The sequence below is a fragment of the Polypterus senegalus genome, chromosome 18 (genome assembly GCF_016835505.1).
Source record: "Polypterus senegalus isolate Bchr_013 chromosome 18, ASM1683550v1, whole genome shotgun sequence".
Classification (NCBI taxonomy): Eukaryota; Metazoa; Chordata; class Cladistia; order Polypteriformes; family Polypteridae; genus Polypterus; species Polypterus senegalus.
The window spans coordinates 53,726,513-53,746,538 of record NC_053171.1 but is presented as its reverse complement, the minus strand read 5'-3'; the positions used below and the strand labels follow the sequence as shown (position 1 = coordinate 53,746,538).

The 20,026-nt window shown below is 38.2% G+C and overlaps 1 protein-coding gene across 3 annotated transcripts in view; it reads right to left on the bottom strand.

Annotated features, from left to right (window-relative positions):
• numb (NUMB endocytic adaptor protein) overlaps nt 1–12,779 on the bottom strand; it is a 240,743-nt gene extending 227,964 nt beyond the window's left edge. For 2 of the 3 annotated variants that reach the window (XM_039741846.1, XM_039741844.1), the window contains exon 1: nt 12,588–12,778. The gene's annotated coding sequence lies outside the window, so the exon portion shown is untranslated. Of the gene's footprint in view, nt 1–12,587 lie in introns of all 3 variants that reach the window. The other variant, XM_039741843.1, reaches the window with a different exon arrangement.
• Between the last annotated feature and the right edge of the window lie 7,247 nt (nt 12,780–20,026).

Below are 20,026 nucleotides of genomic sequence, written 5' to 3'. Positions count from 1 at the left end.
AGCTTAGAGCTGGTCGGAAGTTCCCAGTAGCAAACAAAAAATATCTTTTTTTGTAGACCTGTGTAATGCATGATTGAATCCATTCATTACCTGAATATGAATGTGATGGCACAACTTCTAATTAATCAAAATCAAGTCTGAAATAAACTTATTTAAGTACATTCCAAAGAGGGGTCGGGGCACAAAGAAGAGGATACTCTAAGCTTAATCTCTGAAGCAAAGTGACAACCCACAGAAACAGCTGTGACCGCCACTGTCAAAAGACTAAGAACACTAAAAGTGTAGTTCTTGAAAAGGGACTGCTCTTTAACTTTGCATGCTATTCTCACTCTGTCACTGTCTTACTGTCTCATTTTCCTCCTTATCCTTTTTAGAACAGTGAGACAAAAAAAAGTCACAAACACAAACTTAAACCCTTAGGGGCCACACATATAAGCAAAGTTTAAAAATTTTCAGACACTAATTTTTAATTGGAATATTTAAATCTTTATTTCTGGCTAATTCAACAGTACAGTACTAATAAAGTAGCTTTTTTTCTAGGAAAGTGAATGTGTTGGCATTTCTCAACTTCAAAAAAAAAAACTTACTGGATAGCTTCTTTAATTTGAACTTGAATTTCAAGAAGAACAGCTAAGGCCACTTAAAATCCAAATTTTACAATCTCTTACACCATTTCTGATCATTTTAATAATCAAAAGTGATGAGATTAAAAAATGTATATACACAAATGCATATGTATACTGTGCATTATATTTATTTTTTACATTTGAAACAGAATGACACTTTGCTTATTTAATAACAAGTGATTGGATTTCATGTCTATGCCTGTTAAAGTACTATCAGGAATGTACATAAGAAGCACAAGGCAATCACTGCGAGAGCAGAACACCAATTTCGGGGTAAATTTTCTTCCTTTTCCCACATTTATAAGAAGTCAAAATTGTACTCTATATGCTTTCAATGCCAACAAGTGCCAATTTTCACACTTTAAAATGAAAACTCAGTTCTCAAGTTCATTAACGACAACCATTTTTTGGTGATGAAGAACTGTGACTAATAGCAGCAGAACTGGCCATAAGACAGCTAGATCAAAAAGAAACAATGTAATTAAGCACAGAAAATGCCACTCTCTTGCTTTTTTCCTTTACTTAGGTGTTGGCATTTAAAGGAGAAACTTGTCGGTTTATGTTAGGACAATATAGCATTCTACTGCACCAAGACATGTGGCATTTAGATCCTTTGCAAAGAGTACAGAGAACATGGATGCAGTAGGATTAACATAATCCAAACATTAATAGAGCAAAGGTTTCATGAAGAGAGACTCAACAGCTTAGGAGTAGGAGTTGCATTTGATTTAATTATAACACGTACATAACTGCTGTGATACTAAGTGACATGTTCAACTCAAACATCAGATATAATCTTTCCAATAAAAAAGAAACAGTTGACCAGGTCTTGAAATAAAAACATTAACATTTAAGTGTTATATTTAAAAATCAGTAGATATTCAATCAGAAAATAAATGTAATGGGGGCACCAAAGCAGACCAAAGAGTCAAACATCACTGCAGCCCAAGCTTTATTAACATTTAACAATCATTGCTGAAGACTGTTTTCTTCTAGGAGTGACAGAGCTCTAAACCCGAAAAAGAATGGACAGAACTCCAGGCACACTTCAAGTCATTGGATACAAATCAAATACAAATATCTGTACTGCCAAATGAGAAAAGTTCTGTTTTTATTGTAACTTGATAAATGACTAACATCTGATGCTTAACATCTCACTCAGTATAATGCTGAACATTTCTTATAAAAAATAATCTATGAATTCTGTATTAAACTGATTATCTAAACAAAAGGCCAAAAAAAAAAATTTGACCTCACACCCATAAAAAAGCATACACAAATATGTCAGGAACATTCAAATTTTACCAAGGTATCTGAACCCAGATGAAGGCTGGAAAAATGTTGACCTTTGCTAATCTATGGTACTTTTCCTGTCTCAATTTCCAAGTCTCAAAGCCGCACCAAAAACCATCTTCTTCTGAATAAATCCTGGCACAGATAATAACATTGCTATAAAAAAAGTAAAAATGGGGAAAGATAACTGAACCCAGAGAATGGAAATTTAAGTTAAAAACACACGCAGTTAAGTATAACTTAGAGCATACACTCAGAAGCAATTACCATCCGGCCCTCATTTGAACGTACAGTATGAGCTCTGCTCAAAAGTGCATACAATGAAGCATTAAAATGATAAAAAAAACCTATACTTAACTTTTACAGCTGTATAAACAACCACACACATTGGGCGATACAGGGGCATAAGAGGCGGTGACAGCAAACAGTGGGCATCTTTTAAAGCACATTAACTGCCAAAGTAGTAAGCATGCAAAGCAAAAAGCTCCCATTATAGACTTAACATTACAAATCCACTCCTATTGACACAGGAATTAAAAGTACACCCTTGTTGTTCAATTTGTGTTTACAACAAACTAGTAATAAAATGACTGATTAAGAGCCTTAAAGTACTAATTCATTTTACACTAGTCTCATCTATGATCTTTAAGCATTAAAAATCACAGATATTAAATATATCACTTCCCTTACTGACCCAATTAAAGGTCTTCCTCACTTTAAGCAGAGTACGATCTGCACTAACCTTTGATTCTTCATTTAACCTGAAGCATACGTGAAAGATGAAACCTAAGATATCACTGAGGATTTTTGTTAATGCAGCCGGTCTGCTCAGCAGTCATTAATTAAAATATGGGACACACAAGGCCACATGTTTTCTCATCCTAGATATTGAAGTAGTTGTAGAGTGTTGTACCGTGTAAGCCATTATGGATACCATGAGAAGTGAAGCAAAATGACACCCTTTATTGGCTAACTGAACAGATTACAACATGCAAACTTTCGAGGCAACTAAGGCCCCTTCTTCAGGCAATTTGTGGTCACTACAGTTTGCCAGAAGAGGGAACCTGAGCTTTCTCAAAAGCTTGCATACTGTAAGCTGTTCAGTTAGCCAATAAAAGGTGACATTTTGCTTCACTTTTAATAGGTATTGAAGATTATCTCAACTCAACAGAGGATAAGTGATGATAAGGATAACCTTTAAAAGCACATTTTTAATCTCAAGGAGTGCTCAAGTTGGAGGGGTCTTTCTAGGTATGCTTAACCATATTATCTTCAGTTCAAGTTATTTTTGTTCTTTTTGTGGGAGATTTGAACTTCCCCTCTCATTTTTATCAGTTTACAATCTCATAACACATTGTCTTGTTCAAATATTAAAAGAGCACTATCGATAGACTAGGGGATTTCCATTTCAACTGTAGTACTAAACACTGAATTGATTTTGCACCTTTCTACTACTTTTCTGTTTGACAAAATTTCTGTGTTGGCCTGAAGTGCATGGTCAGTACAAAACTCAAGTACTGTGCTAAAAAATAGTTAGGCTTTCCTGCCCTTTCTGGAATTACAAGAAAAAAAGAGTCATTTCAACCTGTTAAAGACAGACAAATCAGAATCGAGGAACAAGCTAGTACTCCAATGATGGTTTAGATAAGGTATAAGAGAACCAAATATCGTTTGGATAGTTAATAGTCTAAACAATAAGTCAGTGTTATTTCAGAAGAGGCTAATCCTGTCAGTCAATCCTGTCAGCAAAAGAGTAGTAAAGCAGCTGAAGAGGTTGGAAGCAAGACTATAACATTATTTATTTAGGGTGGTACATTAGCACAGTCGTTACAAGGCTCTACAGATTAAGGAGAGATTCCCGGACAGACATGATGCGAAGTGCCACATTAACATTGTGTCACAGTGCAACTTTCCTCCTTCATAACTCTGTAATCCAAACCTTAAAATGAACACCTTGTTTGAAAACTGGGCAGCGTTTACATAATTGGGTAAAAAAAAAGAACACACACATTTATCAGACATAAACCTATATAAAGCAGAAAAAACCTATATAAAAACAGCAGGAAAAAAACCTACAAGACAAACTCATCAGGGATTTAAAGGATGGCAAGAGTGTTTTAAATTCATAGACAGATTACACTGAAGGTGACCTCAAAACAAAACTGGCACATTTGCAATGCAATCTTTTACTGCTTCATTCCAAAGAAGAGCATGTATCTAAGCTGCGGTTTAAAAAAATACTACATTGAGTACTGAATTTAAGATGTTGAGAACAAATCAACAGCTGGCAGAATGCAAATTTCCTTAGGTTCTTATGTAACACAGGCTAGATGCTACACACAATTCAGGAGCACATGCAACAGACACAGATTAGTCAGCCTACCACTCCAAAGCCCTTAAGGCAATTCGATCATTACACACATATGGCACACATGCACAGCATTGGTTTACTATACAGAAATTTAAAGTACTACATTTGGAATAAAAATAAAATAATTTCAAGTCTGAAGACAGGAACTTAAAAAAGGCTTTTTTCCTCCACAATGTTATCAAGCACTTGGTCTCAGCTGATCTGATACAATGTACGACACAGTATTAACAGGCAAATGGGACAGGTGTATAAAACCCTGGTCCTGGACTACCACTATGGTTGCAGCGTTTTATTCAAAACTGTTTTTTTTTCCTTCTTTTTTAAACTTTGGACAAAATTAATCAAAGGCTATGCCTTTAGTGTCACAAATAGAAAAAGTGAATTTCTATTAACTTATCTTATTGTCATCAAAATCATTTACTGCTCAAAGGTCAATTCAACTCCATTCACCTATGAACCAATTCCATTTGTATTCAGCCCTGGCCCGAGGGTGTCACACTGGTCACATGCTTTCATTCCAAATAGTTTTCTCATTAAGTTACTGTATTGGAAATGTCTGATAACTTAAATGGCTTGTCATGAAATTTTGGGCAAGACCAAGAACTTAACTCAGCCTCTATTAGCATCCCTGTCAAAACTTGTACATTCCGTGGATCTTTCATTACCAAATTATTTCTCCTCTCTTTCTAAGTATTTACTAGAAATAAAACCACATATATATTTGTTCATGATAATCAGATATGGGTGCAAAGGTTTTCATATTACATGTTGCTAACGGCTGGTGCTTTAGGACACAGACAATAAAATAAGTACACTTTGGTATAATTTCATTAACAAATACAAACTGCCCTACTGGTCAGCTGTGACACTCCATGCTCTTTGACTGCAGTTAATCATTTAATTAAATAAGACAGACAATCTATTGGCTTTACAGATTGATATAAAAAAATAAATTGGTTGGAACAAACACCTGAAGCTTTAAGGGACATTTCAGAACCACGGCTAAACACCCTTGGTTTAAAAAGAAAAATCGGGAGTGATAACTTCATTTAATGTTTACAAAAGCCACCTTTTGTTTTAAACCCATAAATGAAGGGAAAATCTGTATCTTTGCTCACAGTAAAAATTATATACCATTATAATACCCATTCCAACATTAAGTGAAAAGCAAAATAATACCTAGTGCTCAGTATAAGTCCAGTAGATACAGAAACCTGGAAACAGCAAAATATACAGCAAGTCAAACCTCAGAAAAACCATAAATATACTCTTACCAGAACAACATCAGCACACTGGACTCTACAATCAGTGCCAGGTGTCATACCAAGGCCCCACTGCCACAAGTTTAGAATCCATTTAAAGTAATCCACCCAAAAATCACCATTTTTTTTTTTTTTGTTCTCATGTTTTTTAGGAGAAGTTAAGTTTAATTAAAACACAGTTCCTGATAAAATGGGCTTGAAAGGGGGACTTGTCTTAAACATCAGCAAACAATAACAAAACATCCATGAGGAGAACAAAAAGAAAAAATTGCAAATTAATCTTGTCACATACCTCAAAAGTCAGGTTATCCAGTTACATGGTCACAATGTTCCAAATTTGTATTTTGGCAAAAATATTGCTAAATAAATCGTTCCTGAGAAATCTTTTTAACTGAGGATTCATTCAGCTTCATTTATTAGCAAGTCCTGCCTACTAAAAGATAATTCATTGACTGCCATGGTGAATCATGTATTATTGAACACTGCCACAAAAAAATGACCAGGTGGAAAGTTAGCCTTGTATTTGTACATTCAAGAAGACTAAACACACAGAAAGCCCTTTCACTTCTGTGGCTTCACAAACTGCCAATGAAAAACCCCAAAGTACTGTAGTTGAGGAGTGTATGAAGCCTCATGTCGGCCAATGAGTAGGCAGGACTCCTGACAAATGAATAAAGAGATAGGTGGATCTTCAATTCAGAAGCTCTATTTCATTTGAACCTACTTCATTGTTGAGATTTTTCCAGAAACAGCTTTGAGATATTGTTAGCACATGACTGGTGTAGAAGACCAGCCCTGCTACAGACAGACACCAAGGACAAACAATGTTCAAATGCACACTCTATTTATTTACAATTCTTTTAGCACACAACACACAGTGCACCAACCCTCAATTATGCTCAGTTCTTTTTCTTCCTCAAGCATTCCACCGCCACTACTCCTCTCCTTGCAAGCTCCATCCTCTTCCACCAAACTCTCTGCTCCTCCAGGTCTGCCAGTAGGGCATGATCCCTGGCCATCCATCACACCGGATGTGATGCCATTTGGATCATGCAACACTGTGGAGGGTATTTGCTGGTAGTCTAGCTGGGTTCCCATTCATGCATGCTAAAAATAGAATTTTTTTCCAACAATCATTACAAACATGGGGTGAGTAACAGGTAACTATTAATACTATTAAGTCGGGGTGCACTTAAAGTGACCTAGCAAAACTTAAATGCAAACAGTTATAAGTCCTAAAGTAACAAGAGAATTTTTTAAATGTTTCACAAAGTAACCTTAATGCTAAGGAGTGTAATAACTAATGCACCACTGATTAACATCTTGCATGCATCATTATTTGTGAAAATGAAATAATTAACACAAACACTTTTTTAATTTTACTATTTTATAAATCTTGAAGCAGAATTCCAGTTTTAGAACTAAACAAATAAAAATGGAAATCAAAAAAAAAATGCAGCATAAAATCTGTTCACTTTACTGAACAGAAAAGGAGATGCCAAAAAGGAACACAATGGAAACATCTGCAAAAGGTGCAGCAGTTGGTGGGAGATGTGCCAGTGGATTCAAACTCAAAATCAAAAGGCATTTAAGTCACACAGGTCCATTTCTGATTTCACATAGATCTGCATCTTGTTCACTTTACACGTTATCCAATTCCCTTTACTGGTGTATGTTTTCTGAACTGTGTGCGTCATCCTTACAGGTAAGCTATGATGACCTAAAAAGCTGCATAGTTTACTAAACCAGTAAATGTGAAGTCTATTAAACACAAATCCCTTGCTGTAATTCAATAGCAACTACAAGGCTAAAGGGCAGTTGACAGCTACTGAGGTGTATAATAGCAACTATCCTGTACAGCAGTTCTGCTAATAAGGAAGGAAATGCCATTAATGTTATTTTGATAAATGCTTTGACCCCTGGAGCATATTAGCCATAATCAGCAAAGAAACAGTCTATTATTACGATCATACACATGGATCCGGGAGCACATTAATTTCATCCAGCACTGTCTCCTCCCTCTCATTTTTCAATTCCCCTCATCTTTATCACGAGGTGACATATTACATTGATCTGTCTGGCACAAGGATTAGCATTGCGGTGCAGCTGAACATTCAAAAACAATAGTCACATGATTCTGGGGGATATTAACTTTCATTACCAAGCAATTAGAAAAAGAAGGGCCATGATATTAACAGCCACATTATTTTCATGACTGGATTACACAACATATGACAGAAAAATGGATCTCTGTAGTCTTAATGTTTTATAGTTAAATTGTGTACAAAGCCAAAGAAGGATGCTCCCAAGAATAAAAGCAGCTCTCAGGCCTATGCAATTTCTTTCACCTGTTCCTCTGCTCAGAATGCTCTCATTATCCCTCTGCTCATTTATCAGACAAGGACATGAGAAAGTTCACAAATTAAGCGGACTATTTAGGCGCTGTTGCTGATCTGGTACAGCTATATATACAGTATATCATGGCAGTTTCCATTTTAGCAAGAAAAAGATGACAGATAACATCCTGTCCTCCAAAAAAAAAAAATTTTACTTATTATTACTATATTACATGCATTTTAATTGCTCTGCAAAAATCCTTTCAAACAGCAGTAACCGTATCAAACGTGATCCTAAGGAAGGTTTTGAGGGAGGCAGGTGAGATAATTGGGCCTCAGCTCCCAGGCACTATATGTCCTTATTACAATTTACTTCAGATTGATAAAAGCAAATGCCAGCAAGGCGGGGAGGTTAAAAAAGGATCTCACTGTCTGTGTTTAATGTGATAAATATAAACAAAACTGTGAAAAAAAAGAATACTGATGAAAAAGCTTTGTCTTGTTGTGTACAATGTGTGTGTAAATATTATTAAACTAATCTCTTCATGTTCTGCAAAATCAGTTAACCCTGACCTGTAAAGAAATCATTTATCAAAGGTCATTCTATAGATGATAAAACTAAGGCAGCCTCACCAAAGTCCAAAACATAACGTAGGTAAAACACACAAACGCCAGAACAGAACAAACACCTCTGTCTCAACCTTAACCTGCAGTGGCCGATCCAGTATATCTTTTGAATGTAAGCATTATCAGTCCTGCCAAACAAAACAGGAGCTGTAACATTTAAAGTAAAATCGACACTGCATGGCTATTATTAGCTATATCCCAATAAATGTAGGTTAAACACAAAATACAAGTTGTTATGATTACTTCAGAAGACGTGCAGAGCTAAGGTCAATAAGAAAAGTGTATTTTGAAAAGTCATTTAAGACAAAGGGACACAATTGTACATAATGGGATTACATACTTATAAAAGCTGCCATTCTATGTTACAGGCCACACAATTTTTTTCTGCCATTTAGATGTGTTCATTTGTATTTGATTATTACATATAATGAAATATTACAATAGATATATACCTCACAGAAAAAAAAAAATTGCCAAAGCTTTAAAGGATGGCAGCAACACTGCCAAAAGTATCCAAATGCATAGTCAGATTAGCAAACTGCAGCTTGGGGTTTTTGACCTGGGATCAACAAATCTACCTAATGTATCAGGGAGCCCTCAATGAGGTCCATTAAAAAAAATGATAGGATCTATTACTCCCTAATGTGAAATGTCCTCCTTCACATCATGGTCTATCACAGCCACCAAATATTAAAAAAATAAAAAATATTACAGATCTAATTAATCTATTTGGTATACCCAAACACCAGGCCCTAACCAAAGGCACTTTACTTTATCAACAACATTAACATAGTTGAGACCAACATGCAATTTACCCAATTTCTATCAAAAGAATTTTAAATAATAAGTAATTTACAAACATCAGCCTGTCCCTTTAATGAATGATGCAAACTTGATTTAACCATCATGAAATTTGCTTTCTTCCATTAAAGTACTATGTAATAAAGCATAGCTGCTGAAGACTTGGATACATTTCTAACACTGATATTCAAAACCAGTTAAGTGTAGCTAGAGGTACACACAAATATAAGACATATCTAAAAGGCACTATACACAATATGTTAATACAGCTAACTTGATTGAATCCGTCATGCAATATGCGTGCCTCATTTAAACCTTTATTTACAATATTATGGGTTTTTAAAAATGATACTACTCCCACACAAAGTATAGAAGGTAGTACTAACAGTACGCACAGATATCAGCCACAACTAAAGAGGTTATATTTGTGGAAGCAAAAAATACGTTGAAGATTCTCACTTTAAATAAAGGCTCAAGGAGTCGAAGGATAGTAAAACAGAGTAATTAGGCTTATTGCAATAAACAATAACACAGACTCAACCCAATTAAGCCATACTGAGTTGAGCCCCGAACAAGCCAAAAATCACACTTTATATAATCAATTCTTATTATCTTGACCTCGTTTAAAACAATGCTTTTGTCTATTCTGAATCACTACTCCAGCTGGCTTCCCAGGGGCCTTTCATGGCCACCAATATTGTCAGCATTTCACCATTAGTATCATTCCTTGCTTCCATTTTTTCCTAACTGGCCTTCAAGCAACAGGTGTTCCCACTTCTCTGTCCTCGGGTAGTTTCTGTACATCATTCTCTTCCTGCTCTATCTTTCTGAGTTACTCAATATTGGTGGTTTCGCTCTGAGCTTAACTAAAAAAGAAATATGACAAATGCCTTTATTTAACTATTTGCTTGCCATATCTAATTCACATTAAGTTTAACACTTATAGAAGCTCTTAATTAGTTTTATGCCAGTTTGTGCTAATACATGACTTTTTATTTTTCATATATTCTACTGACATTTAAAAGTTACAACCAGCCTGCAATGGGTGCTCTTCTTGCAAGTTATCACGTCTAATATGGCAGATTTGCATTACAGAATTCCATTTATCAATTGCTAACCAGAGTCCAGTTGATACAGACATCAGTATACCCAAAATCAGGTATAAAAGGTATTATATTTATTAGGCATGCTAAGGTGGTCTAAAAACAGTACACAATACATTCACTGTAAGTTATAATTTCTAATAATAGTTTTTCTGCCTCGCCGAATCTAAAATCCCAAACATCAAACCTAAATGTTAATGATTCTAACTTGGTTTAAACCATCATGTAATATCCTCGCAGGTGGCACAGTGGTAGTGCTGCTGCTTTGCAGTAAGGACAATGTGGAAGATTGTGGGTTTGCTTCCCGGTTCCTCCCTGTGTGGATAGTGCTTTGAGTACTGAGAAAAGAGCTATATAAATGTAATGAATTATTATTATGCTTACCACCTTTCAATCATTACTTAGAATATTACCATATAACATATTTCTACTACTGTGCCACAAAATCCAGCAGGTATAACCTATACTACACCAGACACCAGCCATACCTAAAGGACCTACCGTTGTGTTAATGATGCCAACTTGGTTTAACAATCATGCGTGTTATCTTCCTGTAAAGTACTGCATTATAAACAATATCAATATTATCATTTGACAAATTTATATTACTGGCCTACAAACTCCAGGAAGGATAACCCACTCAAACACCAGCCATAAGTCGAGATGCTTTATTTTATTGATAATGTTAAGTTGAAACCAGTCGGCAATATGCTCTCTTTGTATATTGTAAAATATCTGAAATAAGCAGATTTAAATTACAGGCCTATTACTAATACACCAAGTCCAGTAGACACTGCTATCGATTATTTACAAAAACTAAAGGCTGTATATTTTGTTAGTCATGATAAGGTCGTCAATAACAATATCCAATATACTCAACTTCCTGCAAATCATCAATTGTAACATTACAGTTTAACTGACTTAAAGAATCCAACAGGCATAACTTACAGTACACCAAAACATCAGTCAAACCTTAAGGTTCTACATCCTGTTAGTTATGCTAATTTGTTTTAAACCATCAAGCAATATGGTTTCTTCCTTTAAACTGTTACTTTATAAATTTTTACTACTGACCCACAAAATCCTTAAAGCTCTGTGTTTTGTTAATGATACCAACTTGGTTTAACCATCATGCAGTTTGCTTTCATACTGTAAACTATTGTGTAACTAAGTAGATCAATATTATAATTGTACATATTTCTACTAAAACCAAACATAATCTAATTAAACCCCAAAAACAAATCACACCTGAAGGCGCTATATTTTACTGATATTGTGAAATTTAAACTTGCCTGCAACATGCTCTCTTCATAAAAATCACCATCTCCTGTAATAGGGCCGATTATTACTGATCCACAACATCTACAAAACTGTCTACCCAAGCACCATCCGTTACATAATTAACAAAATATAGCGCATTTAGGTAAATTGAAATTAACCGGTAATATGGTCTCTTCACGTAAATCGTCATTTGTAATATGGGAGGTGAACGTTACAGATTTCCACAGTTCTACTGCTGATTAACAAAGTGCCAGCAGTACTCCCAAAAGTGGGCATAACTAAAGGCGCTATATTTCCAACGGCATTATAACCTGACTGAAAATATTACGCAATATATTTGCTTCCTGCCAATAACGATCTGTAATCCTGCCACACTGCTTTTAGTGCCACCTTCATCAAAGGATTGATGAACCTGAACAGCCCACATCGTGTATGTAATACCCACCTCCCCGCCCCGGCAGGCTTAACGAGTTTCATGACAGAACGGGATGCAAAGGAAGCCGCGCTCCTCTCACAGACACCAAATCTAGGTGAGCTCAAGCCTCGCCATGAGAGAGGGAGTCGCAGCACAAGCTATAAGGCACAGGACATCCACTCGCGGGGCAGCAAAAGCTGCGTCGTGATTTTATCAAAGTAGGCGACAAGTTCAAAGAAACGGGAGAAAGCCGACAGGCGCTCGGCTGGCAGCGCCGCGAAGAGACCCCCAACCTGCGCATTTGGTGCAGCTCGAGTTAGACGAGACCCAAACACCGACAGTGACACTTCTATGTGTATTTTTTACACTTGAAACGTCCACCGAGATGTTTCGCTAAATACTGTCAAAAAGTCAACGCAACAAATATATGAGAAAAATATTTAGAAAGGAAAAACTGCCCACATAATCTTACCTTTATCTGCCGCGCCTGTCGAGATAACTAATAAAATGCTATTTTTAAAGCTGCCTTCACTCGTTTTACTTGTGTTTTCAATCCACAGTACAAATTCCAAGAAACGATTCGCCAGCACCGTCTCTCGTGCACTGTAAAAGCAGCCGTCTCACCTGCCAGCTACTGGCTCAACCTACCCTCCTCGCCCCTAGCAACGGCCCGCCTCCCTGAGCAGCAAGGAACGTGTGGGCGACTCCGGCGGCGCTAATTGCCTACGCGTAAGTGACAATCACGCTAAGGAGGCGGAGCGATTACGACACTTCCGCGGCACCTCAAGATGACGCTTTTGAAACTCAAGTTTCTATTGGGGGAGCGTGCTGTCTTTTCTGCGTTGTGGCCCGACTCTTGTTTGGTTTCCCTGCGAGGGAAGATTTACGCATGCGTGACGCCGTTTACTTGCCAGGTTGGTGTCGATTGCCGGTGGCGAGAGCTGCAGTATAACTACTACAGCTACCGCAATATTAGGATGGTGCTAATTCATTGTATTTTGTTATGGATAGTAAGCAGTAAGAAGAGAATATGAATGTATTCGCCTGCAGTGAAAATGGGTACTCGCGCTCTAAACGCAGGAAAAAAAATCAAAGGGCTTTCGAGTTTCGCAACTGTGTGACGTAATCAAGTTTCCGGTCGGAGATATATTCCGTAAATTCGAAATGTGCGGGCTGCTTTGATGCCGCTTTCTAGATCCTTAAACGGGCCAAAAGCGATTAACGAGTGACTTTCACAGAATACGGATGTAGAATGACGTTCGATGTCGTGTGAGGCCAGGAACGGTTATGTGAGGAAATCAGGATCGGAGTTCAAAGAATACGTTAGAGCAAAAATCGAACTTAAAAGATCCTGATACATCATGTTTGTGTAATTTGAATACGGACAGTGTCAAAGCATGTCATTAATGTGCACGTAGAAACGTCATAAGAGACAATATCTGCCTAATTTGCATACTTTCTGATTTCATTGATAATGAGAATTAACGTTATCTGCCATATACACTTTTATGCATTATAAATTAGTAATTTTTCACACACCCCAACTTACTCTCTAACGAGGAAGAGAGAAGCTTAAGAGTCAGAAAGCATGACCAGCTAACTGTATAGCTCCCATTGAGCAATTACAGCTTAAGGACCTTTGTTTAAGAGCCTAATGGAGTTGCATCCCTTGTGGCACTGCTAGGATTTGAACCGGTTACTACCACAGATCCTTTAGCCAGACTGCCATCCCTTTGTCTTGTCCGTATTGTCCAATATGGAGCTGAGGAGAGGAACAGCCCAAATCAGGAGCCTAGCCTGAAAGATATGCCATTCCTCTGTGTGACACTGCTGCCCCCTCAACAGACCCAGTTACCTACACCTGTTCACTCAACATGCACGACTTTTGACTGAAATGAGTAATTGGTGAAGCTGGAGAAAAACAGACAGGGACAGTGAAGCAAGCTGGGAATCCAGCCAAGATTTTTGGAGTGCTAAACCACTATTACTTAATACAGAGCAGCCTGCTACTTCCAATAATTAATGGGTTTTGTTTTTCTAATAATAGGGGCAACATCTGTCTGAGGAGGAGGAAGGAAAGGTGGTGCTGGACGTCAGTCTAATTGTTTAATTGTATTTATTGAGCACTGCTCACCAAATACAAGTTTAGGACATAGGGTGCTATTCAAGTGTACAGAGATGGGCACAAATTTCAAAAGTTACATCATTTTTTCCTATAGCATCCATCCAGTTGTCCCCCCACTGGAAGTGAACTTTAGGCCCCATTTCTCAGGACTTCTGTAGACTAGAATGACAAGCAGCAGAACTAAGGTAGGTCTGTGGAGGTGCTGCTATTACAGGATCACTCGGATCACACAGGATAACCCATGGTTTGAAAATATTAAATAAAAAATAATCCAAAAATTAAAAATTCATAAAACTGAATTAAACACATACCACTGTGAACATTGTTGAACCACATCCAGCATGAATGATCCCGTTTTTCACTCATTTTCTTGTCACCTGCTCCAGCCACCCAGCAAGCATCCCTGCTTTAATAATACGGTTATTCACAGAAACATGGTTTTCAAAATGCCATGTCAACTCGAAATCTGGTAGGATAAACTGGGCTAGTAAAGATATATTTCTCCACGAGTAACCTGGCTATTTTGCCATGTAAACCCTTAACTGGGTTACACTTAAGGGTTTTGTAGTGTGCGTGTCTTTGTTGCACTCTGTTTTCCCGTACATGTGTTGGCTATGCACACGCTTTCAGCAGCCACAGGTAGAGGTGTCCAAAAGATACATTACCTGAGGCAAATACTCGGGCAAACAAAGTCTTCTTTCTCCGGACTGAAATAATCTGTCAAAATTTGTCACAAATTGCTATAGATAGATAGATAATGAAAGGCACTATATAACTGATAGATGGATAGATGTGAAAGGCTCTATATCCGAGACAGGACATGCCACTAGTCTGAAATATCCCATTGCCACAAGAATTCATACCCTTTACAATGAGGTTTGAAATTTGGCTAACTGTTCATCATGGGTGAGGTTCCTACGTCTTGTTTGCAGTCCACCTGTGGTCAATTCATTTGACTGGACTGATTAGGAAAGGCACACACCCGCCTATAGAAGGTCCAACCTGTAAGCAAAAACTAAACCTGGAGGTCTAAGAAAATCCCCGTAGAGCTTAAAGAGAGGATTGTATCAGCACAGATCTGGGGAGGACCATGAAAAATTCCTGTGGCATCAAAGGTTTCCAAGAGCACACTGGCCTCCACAATTTTTAAACAAAAGAAGTTTGGAACAACCACGACTCTTCCTAGAGCTGGCCACCCAACCAAGCTAAGCATTTGTGGGAGAAGGGTCGTGGTGATGAAGATGACCGAAAAGTAGATGTTCACTCTGGGTGAGCTGTGGAGAACCTGTGCGGAGATGGGAGAAATACCCCGAAGGACAACCATCACAGCAACACTCTACTCATCTGGACTTAATGGTTAGACAGAAGCCTCTCCTCAGTAAAAGACACACAGAAGATCATCTGGAGCTTGCAAAAAGGCACCTAAAAGACTTTCAGACTTGAAAAGGAGATTCTCTGATCTGATGGAATCAACGTCAGTGTTATTATCCGGAGGAAACCAGGCACCGCTCATCAGTAATGCAATACCATTCCAATAGTGAAGTGTGGTGGTGGCAGCATCATGCCGTGGGTTTGTTTTTTAGCAGCAGAGAAAGGGGGAGACTAAACAGGGTTGAGGGAAATCTGAATGGAGCAGCGTGCAAAGATATTCTTAATGAAATTCTGCTCAGAGTACTCTGCACGGCAGACTGGACTGAAAGTTTACCATCCAACAGGACAAAGCAAAGACAACACACAGTGGCTTAGGGACAACTCTGTGAATGTCACTGAGTGGCCAAGCCTGAGCTGAGATTTGAACATTTCTGGAGAGACCTGAACTTAGCTCTCCACTGACAGTCTCCATGCAGCCTGACAGAACTTGAGAGGATCTGCAGAGATGAATGGTAGAAACTCCCCACATCCAGGTGTGTGAAGTTGGTCAAGAAGACTCCATGCTGGAATCACTAGCCAAGGGGCTTCCATGAAGTGCTGAGTAAAGGATCTGAATACTTGTGTCAATGGGGTAGTTCAGTTTTGAATCTTTTAGTAAATGTGCATTATTCCAAAAATCTTGCTTTCACTTTGTCATTACAGAGTACTGAGTGTTGATTAATGAGGGGAAAAATTGAACTAAAATGATTTTAGCACAGCAAAATATGAAAACAGTAAAGGTGTTGGAATGTTTTCTGAAAGCACTATTTAAGGGACAATTTAAAAAGAAATAAGCACTTTTAAAAATGTAGTAATCAATAGCTAAGCATCATATGAAAATGTGACTGGTATGGTACATCACACACATTAAAACTACTTTTACAAATCCCATGCAAAAATGGCATAAAACAGCAACATATGCATCGCATTTGCCATTCCAACACAGGGAAAATCATAGACATTCGTAGTAATAAAATGCATTGCATTTGTCATTCCAAGAGATAGTGCAGTACAAACATTAATACTGCTTTTATAGATCCCACACCAAATGGCACAAATATATGTAATGCATTTGCTATTCCAACAGATGGCACAAACATTTGTAGTAGTAAAATACATTGCAATTGTCATTCCAACAAATGGCAGGCCACAAATATTAACACTGCTTTTACAAATCCCATATCAAATGGCATATAACAAAGATATATGTATTGCATTTATCATTCCAACAGATGGTGCATCACAAACATCAACCCTGCTTTTGTGAATCCCATACCAAATGGAATATAACATAGACATATGCATTGCATTTGTCTTTCCAAAATATGATGCATCAAAAACATTTGTAGGAATAAAATGTACTGCATTTTTCATTCCAACAGACTCACCACAAATATTAGCACTGCCTGGATGAATCCCAAACCAAATGGCACAGTGACAAGACCAAACTACTGAGTCATGAAGCTGAAGAAGAAACATGAGTTATTGAGACAGCTTATGCATTTTATTACTACGAATGTTTGTGAAAAGCCATCTGTTGAAGTGGCAAATTTAATGCAAATGTCTCTGTTATCTACCATTTGGTATGGAATTAATAAAAGCAGTGTTAATATTTGTGATGCACCATTTGTTGGAATGCAATTCATTTTATTACTATGTGAATTACAGAGGTTAACACTGAGGTCTGCCTTAGGTGGGTAGCACAGGAAGTATTTTAATAACTAAGGAAATGGTAGAACACACGGTTACCGCCACATTACATAACAACAACGGTCTGGGCTGACTTAGGCTACAGGACTGACGTGGGTCATATGACATGAAGGTTGCATATTGAGCAATTTATAAAATTAAAAAACATAGTTCCTTTCCAAATTGGTTTTGTATATGTGCAAGTGGGCTTGATGAACAAAGAGTGGATTGTAACAATGCAGAGTGTGGACACCCAGTCATTTCATTTAGTGGTGGTGGATCTACCTTTGCGATTTTGTCACGTGGAAACACAAAATTTTCATCAAGCGTTGGGGAGGGAGATTTGGTGAAACGGTCCCTTGCTGTCATTGGCCCCTAGGGGCGCGTCCAGAATGTCCTGATGGTAGAGCTGCCCCGAGTACGTGATCATACTGACAAGCACATTTTTCAAAGTGTTTTATTCTTTTTGAATCTCCCTGTATATGGTGAAGGGACATAGCCCTACTCCACTCCTTGAGCCTGACACAGATGTAAGCCATTCAGTACCATAGTGTCGATATCACTGTCAAACCTCAGACAAGCAGGTTCAGGCAGATTTTATACCCATGCTCTATGTGTCATGGCTGCTATCCAGCATACCTTTAGACTACATTCTACACATTTTTCTACACTGCCATGTAAGCTTTATTCATTTATGATTATAGACTTACTTGTTAAGCTGACTGTTGACCCAGAACTGGTGTAGTTGTGTCTTCCTTGTGTCAAATACTGTTGGAGTAGGAGCTGGTGCCCTAAGACTTTGCAACAGAAAACACAGTTTTAGAAAATGGAAGGATAAACGACACTATTTGCTACTTCTGTATGTTGTACAACTGGAGTTTCCCTTTTACCCGACTTCCCTTTTTTAAGTTTCATGTTGTGCTTGCAAAACATTCATTCATTCCTCCGACCCATTTATTCCAACACACAGTCACAATATTGGGTGCAAAGCAAAAAGCAAGCCTGAAGGAGACACCAGTCCACCGCAGGATGTTCTCACTTAGAATTGGGCGATCAGAAGAACCCACATGTATCTGGGATGTGGGCAGACCATGCAGACTTCACGCAAACTCAGCCAAGTGGGTCTGTGATGCTGCAGTGCTGCTTACATTTGGTGGAAAAGAAGCAAAAAAAGTTCAACCAGGGCCAAGATCTTTAATAAAAAGGGTGTTAACCCCACCCCCACCCAGTTTAACTGATGTTCCCTCTTCCTTTGTTCTCGATCCCTTTTTTTTTTTGGCCAGTGAGCTGCCAATGCCAAGCTTTTCTATATTTACATGCCAGTATCCCTGTCACCTGGGGTTACAAAATAAGGCCGACATCCTTCTTGTGTATTGCAAAGGCGAATAAAGGAGATTGGCATCAAGAAGACCGTCCAGCCAAAGGACGTTATGGTACCCTCAGCCAACCCAGAAAATGGAATCTTACAATGGTGATCAATGACCAACTGTCCTTCAGTGACCAAGTTGCAATGGTCTCTTGGTCTTGCAAATTTACTCTACACAACATCTTCAAGATCAGAGCCTGTCTGAGAGAGTATGCAGCACAGCTCCTGCTCCAGACTTCGGTCCCATCATATCTGGACTACTGTAACTCTCTGCTGGTAGGAGCACGGCCATGTGTCACCAAGCCACTGCAGATGATTGAAAATGCAACAACTTGGCTGGTGTTCAGTTCAACAGGTCACGTCTCTTTTCAGGTCACTCCACTGAGTCTCTGTAGCAGCACATATTAAGTTGAAATCCACGATGCTCGCCAACAGAGTAGTCAGTGGGTCAGCACCTACATATCTGACGATACTTGTGAGATCCTCTACTACCCCTCACCCATTCAGGTCTGCTGATGAATGGAGTTTGGTGACGTCACCTCAGCGTGGCCTCAAATCTCAATCCAGACTCTTTTCACATGTAGCTACCTGGTTGCTGGAATAAGCGTGATTCCCTCACTGTGTTTAAGAAGCGTTTGAAGATTCTCTTGTTCTCTTTGAATTTCTGTCTTATTGAAAACGGCTTTAATTGGTTTGTTCTGAGCTCTCCACTTGTGATGATCAATTTTGCACACTTCGCCCGTCACATTTGTTCCCAAACAGTCCCCAGACTGATGTTTACTCGATTATATTGGACTCCTTTGTAAGTTGCTTTGGATAAAAGCATCTGCTACACAAATAAACAGAGATGTAAATGGCTGTTTAATGGATAGAGGTCCAGTTTTGGCTTTCAGCAGAATCCCATCGAGTGTCACCAGACTGCTATACCACACTGCATCCTGGTGGCCCCCCGAGTTCATTACAGGCCTAATGCTCATTATTCTCATTTTAACAACAACAACAACAACGACATTTATTTATATAGCACATTTTCATACAAAAAGTAGCTCAAAGTGCTTTACATATTGAAGAATAGAAAAATAAAAGACACAGTAAGAAAATAAAAAAGTCAGCATTAATTAATATAGAATAAGAGTAAGCTCCAATGGCCAGGGTGGACAGAAAAAACAAAAAAAAACTAGACGGCTGGAGAAAAAAATAAAATCTGTAGGGATTCCAGACCATGAGACCGCCCAGTCCCCTCTGGGCATTCTATCTAACATAAATGAAACAGTCCTCTTTGGATTTAGGGTTCTCACGGAAGGACTTGATGATGATGGTC